The sequence below is a fragment of the Aotus nancymaae genome, unplaced genomic scaffold, assembly GCF_030222135.1.
Source record: "Aotus nancymaae isolate 86718 unplaced genomic scaffold, 86718_ANA_hifiasm-v0.15.2.pri h1tg000030l, whole genome shotgun sequence".
Taxonomy (NCBI): Eukaryota; Metazoa; Chordata; class Mammalia; order Primates; family Aotidae; genus Aotus; species Aotus nancymaae.
The window spans coordinates 15807454-15813453 of NW_026988443.1; the positions used below are offsets into that span (position 1 = coordinate 15807454).

At 35.7% G+C, this 6000-nt stretch overlaps 1 pseudogene; it reads right to left on the reverse strand.

The window, feature by feature from the left end:
- Positions 1–5640, reverse strand: part of LOC105724160 (dihydroxyacetone phosphate acyltransferase-like) — a 99959-nt pseudogene extending 94319 nt beyond the window's left edge.
- Positions 5641–6000: the final 360 nt, after the last annotated feature.

Here is a 6000-nt window from a genome sequence, read left to right on the forward strand (position 1 = left end):
AGCCATTTTTCATTTTTGGATCTCAGTTTTTTATTTGTCAATAAAAGGGATTGAAAAACAAGCAAACATATTCTAATCCCTTTTTAGCTCTAACTTTCTGTGATGCAGGGTAGGTAAATCGCCTACACAATATATACACAATTAACTTCTTTCCAAGTTCGAGATACATGTCATAATAAACAACTTGCCTTTGTGTTAGAGCTACACCTCTCTAACCTCTTAAAGAGTTTTCACATATAATGAGAGTTGCATTTTCTGTTTACCATCACAAAGCTTCTGTCAAGTAAGAAAGATAAATTTTTACTCATATATATTTTTATTTAATCAGCAGTTACTCACTGAGCCCTTATGTACCAGGCATTGTGTTAGACATTGAAAATACAAAAGTGATGGAAAGTCAAGTGATTGAGCTCCCATTTTATAAATTCTGAAATCAAATGGCTAGCCAAGATTAGAACGTATGAGTACCAAACCTGCTCTCTTTCTTTAAGTCAATCAAGAAATTCACCTATGTGTGGCATAGTGCTTTAAAGCTCCTCCCATTGCTGGGTTCTGCTTTGAAAGTCAAGATTAAAAAAAAAAAAAAATCTAGGTATTTTTAAAGATGGTACTCAGCCAGAAATATATGTATTCGTCTGAAAATTTGGCCTGGAAACAGATTCCACTTAGAAACTGGCTCTACTCCCCAGTTGCCAAAAGAGCTTCATAGCAGGAACATGACCCTAATGAGGGAGATACTGAAGACATGTGAGTAAAATCACTGGTGTTGGTGCAAAACAGCTGTGTGATTCGGGAGCCAAACTTTCAAGTAAAAAATAGAATTAATGGGATAGTTAGCCTACTTGAAAAGAAACTGAAAATTAAACATGTAACAGGCTTGTGTTTTCTTTCTTTCTTTTCTTTTTTTTTGGTCAGTGCTGAAAAGTGAATGTATTACACCTACTGCACAGGCAAAATACCAATGCTGTTAGCAACAGCATGCCTGGACTCTACCTTTATTTTGCTCCAGGAAGGAACAAGAGAAGGTAGACTTTTGCTTCATCCTTTCGTTTCCATATCCACTTACTCCTTTTTCAGTTTTTCATCTCCTTTCAACCTGTTGTATCTTGTGTCATCCATTCATCTTTTATTTCCTAAAATGAGCATTGAAAACCTATTATTTCCAACCTCGTGTTAGACATGAGGAATAGATATGCAATATCAAATCATGGAAGACCCTACTTTCAAGAAAGCCATGACCTTAGGCCAGGAGGTGAGTAAGGAGAAGAAACAAATACATGTGTGAGCTGGAAATCATTATGTTTCTTTATCGTCCAATCATTATTGACTATGCATGTACAAAAAAAAGTCTTGCTATTCACACAGTGAAAATTGGTGCAAATATTTTTTAATAATATCAACCTCCAAAAAGTTACTAGAATTAGAACAAACATTTCTCTGATTATTCTCAAAAACTGGTGAAAGTTCATATACTTGGATGAGAGGAGGTCTATGATCAGTATGCAGAGAAGGCTTGGTTTATAATTTTTGGGATAAGTCTCTCGTTCTCTCACTCTCTCTCTCTCTGTGTCTCTCTCTCTAATTCATTATGCTTCCTTCTTTTCTTTTCTTCTATTTTTATTGTAGTATAATTGATCAATAAATAATATATGTATTCAAGATATACAATGTACTTATTTGATATATATATACATTGTATAATGATTACCACAATCAAATTAAACAACACATCCTTCACCACACAGTTACCCTTGTGTGTGAGGGCAGGAGGAAGTGAACATGTTGAGAACGTATTGTTTACTTGAGATTTGCAAATTTTGAGAGCTAAGTGAACAATGAAATATTAAGTATAACCACTATGTTGCACATCAGATCCCCAGAACTTACTCATTCTGTAACTAAAAGTCTGTATGCTATCACCAACCTCTCTCAGTTTCCCGCATTCCTCAGCCCCTGGTAACCGCCATTTTACTTTCTGCTACTAAGAGTTTTAATATTTTAGATTCCATATATAAGTGAGGTCATACAATATTTGCCTTCTCCACATTCCCATGTTCATTGCAATATTATTCACAATAGCCAAGATATAGAAACAACCCAAATGTCTACCAGTGGATGAACCAATAAAGAAATTGTGGTACACACCTGCAATGTAACAGTATTCAGCCATAAAAAAAAGGAATTCTGTCATTTGCAACAGCATAGATGAATGTGGGGGACATTGTGCAATGTGACATAGGCCAGATGCAGAAAGACAAATACTATATGATCACCCTCTGTACTCCCTTCTTTAGCAATGTGCTCGCCAGTTTCTTACATTCTCTTTCCATGTGACCAAATAGGACCTCCATTCTGGTTGTGGCCATTAGACATTTTTTTCCCCCACTCACCAGCCATCTCAATTTGCTCTAGGATCATCAGAGACCTTAAAACTTCAGGTCTCCTATCTTCCCTTGCTTCTCAAGGTGGAAATGACTTGGGACACTCCATTATTCTCTCATTAATTACTTTTTCTGTAAGAATTTGTTTCTAATTTCTAACAAATCAAGTTCTCCACTTTCTTATTTCATTTTATTTTTTATTATATCTATGTTTCAACGTATCAGAGAAAGAAGAGATTACAAATGGCAGTAGTCACTAATGGTTTCCTACTGAAGAGAACTTTTGAAATTGGAGCAGGCAAGGAGAAAGAGGGATGGCAAAGAAAGTGCTTGTCAAAGCTTATATTTTGTTCTCTGAATACCTCATGAATAGTGAACAGTTTTTGGATAATATGGCATGTATGTTCTTTTCTAAAAATAATCTTGACCACCACAGGGAATCAGATATGTGAATTACATGTGGAGAGATAAAGATTGAGAAAGAAAGAGAGAATCCTGAGACTATCTAAGCTCTCATTACACAGACCTGTTCCTGTTTATCCATACTGTGAAACAAATGCATTTCTCTATTTCTGCTTAAGGGAGTACAATTGTGAATTTTGGTCACTTTCAGTTGAAAAGATTTTAACTATTTCAAAATTATATTGCCACCCTAGGTAGGGTGGCATTTTCTTCCTAATTTCACAGCTGGTGAAACTGAGGCTGAAAGAAAAGGAAAATTATAAATTGTTATTAGAAAGGTGCATTCTGAGCATATTGTGTAGACATATATGATATGTGTAGTCTGTTCAAGGGAAAAGAAAATTTCCTGCAATCTGGAATGTATTTGTGTGTTCACCTGTATTGGTATCTGTGTCTGTTTATGCATGTCTGTGTGTAGTTGTCTCTATGTTTCTATGTTTCTATGACTGCATTTTGTGTCCCTTGTGTGTATGTGTGTGTTTGTGTGCAGAAAAGAAAAATGAAATAGTCAGGGAATAAGGGGAAATTTGGAGCTGAAGAAATAAAGGCTAAGTACGAAATAATGCAAACCCTGTACTTGACTTAACAAAAAGAAAGAAAAATAAAAAAATAAAAAACACACAACCCGTAAGTGGTCCTAAAAAGTGTTAGTGATGTCCTGTCTTTCCAAACCACTTGATCTTTATGTCTCTGCTTTTACTCATCTTTCAAGTAACTAGTAATCTGAAAAAAAAAGATAATAGGCTCACTTCTTTCTGTCCCTTCTGACAAATGCAGACAGCTCTCAACAAGATGGTAATAGCAGCTCCTCCACCTTATTCTAATAATACCACCAGGGTATCAGCTTCTCCCTGAACTGCCTTGTTATCCTAATGCAATTATGTAACTTTCTAATCTTTCTGTCGGTGCAGTAGTCAGGATGCAGGATAAAAAAAATACTGCCAACCAGAAGTACTAAACTTCTAAAGTGGAGGTGACTGATTAACCACTGCTTCTGCTTTAGATCAATCTATTTGCTGCTAAATCTGGACCAATAACTCCCTAAGGTTCTTCAGCTGGTCAGCAATTTTATATTCACATTCATTTTCACAAATGTTATGACCTTCCTACACCAGCTTTCTTTCTCTTATTCCCTGTTCTTATCATCCTAAAGTTATCTATGAGCAAGGATGTAGTCTCATGTTAGCCAGGACACAAGCATGAAGTCCATACAGGAAATAAGGAATGGATGGATGTCTTGTAACCTACTTGGAGATGCTTTCCATGCCTTAGTGTCATTCCTGAGAATGAGGCATCAAAATGTTCATGGAAATTTGCTTATCTTTCTGTGTGAGCACTTTTTATTTTTCCATTAAGGGAACTAAAAATTCAAAGCAAAAGCACTTGAGGTATAAAAATCACAGGATTTTAAAGCTATATGGAACCAAATAAATGGTAATGCTTTTGCTTCAATTTTACAGATGAGGGAAAAGAGAATCTCAGTAGTTAAGTAGGAAAGGGTGGTGAATTGAAAATAACCTGGAAGATACATACACAGAATGCCATCCCTAAGTGGTACATTAAAAATCATTTTGCCTTTACTTTTTATCTTTATTTCTTAAGTTTTCTACAATGAGCAAGTATTACTTTCAGCAAAAAAGTATTATTATTCAAATAACATAAGACATGACAACATCCAGACCTGAGTGTGAGTTCAATCTCTGCTATTAAATGCTGAGTGATCTCAGCAGGTTATTTAACCTCTCTATATTTTATAAATGAGAGCATTTGTATCAATTTTATAAGAGTGGTGTGAGTATTTAACAGAATACAATATGGAGGAAGAAAAGCAAATGACTTAGCCCACCTCTTCTCTAACTTATTGGGAACACACGCGCACACACACACACACACACGTGCATGCAAAATACTCACTACTAAAGACAGAGTGCCCTCTGTCCCTATTCCAAACTATTTACACTATTTCATGTGTAGTTTTCTCTGTAACTTTCGAGTTTTGTTATTATAAGTTTCATGAATATATTACTTAATTGTCCTGGGATTTTTCACAGCCTTCTTATAATCTATCACCTGGGGAAAAAGAAGAAAAAATACATTAGAATGTATGCTGTGAAAACTCCAAGGGCAGATAAAAGATTTGTCTTCTATTTTTCCCTTTCTGCAAATAGAATTGCTGCATTTAGGGTACAGCAATTTTATTCTCTAGTACCTTTTGGGAAAACATATGTGATTTGAAAGTCCTATGAATTAAAAAAAAAAAAAACCTAAAGCTTCAGTTAATTATTTTATTTATTAGGTTGGTGCAAACATAATCATGGGTTTTGCCATTTGAAGTACTTTTGCCTTTACTTTAAATGGGAAAAACCATGATAACTTGCAAAACCAAGTTTTTTTTTCCTATGAGATGCAGTATTAATGGATTAGGATTGATACTGAAAAAATATATAGACCCTGTTGCTCAAGATCCAGCAGTCAGCTGGCGAGTTCTTCCTCTCAACTCAATTTGACTTTCCGACATTCTTTTAACTGAAACACATGAAAATACAACCTCAGATACTGGAGACTATATCTGAAAATAATACAAATCTCATATTTTGTCCTAACTTTATTTGTACGTACCTGTTCTCGTTTTCAGAAATTCGCTGATCCTCATTTGACTCTGACGTTTCAGTCTCCAAAGCTCAATAACCCACTCAACCTCTCGCCCTGGGTTAGAACTACCCCTCACACAAGCTTCTGAGGTTTCTTCCACAATCAGTAAATATGACCACTCCTTCCTTCCTGTCCTGTGAAACATGGATCCAAACAGCCTGACCAATCTTCCTTACTGAGCAAGGGATTTGACAGCAGTGAAGTCAGAAACAAGCGGAAGCTGCTCTTGCTTATTGTTTTAGTGAACTTTCTTTTCCTCATTTGTGTCTAGGGCTATACAACAGTTATTGAGCCGAAGACTCAGAATTCTAGACATGGACACTATTGTGAAGATGAGAAGAAATAAAAGTTTTCATCTCTTCTGTGATGACTACAAGTAGTGTGAAGAAGGCAATCTCTCTACATTCTATGGTGTTACGTGGGAGTGGCTGGCACATATGTCTCTATTTATCTTCTTTTATTTCTCTCTCTCTCTCTACACACACACAGACACACAGACACACAC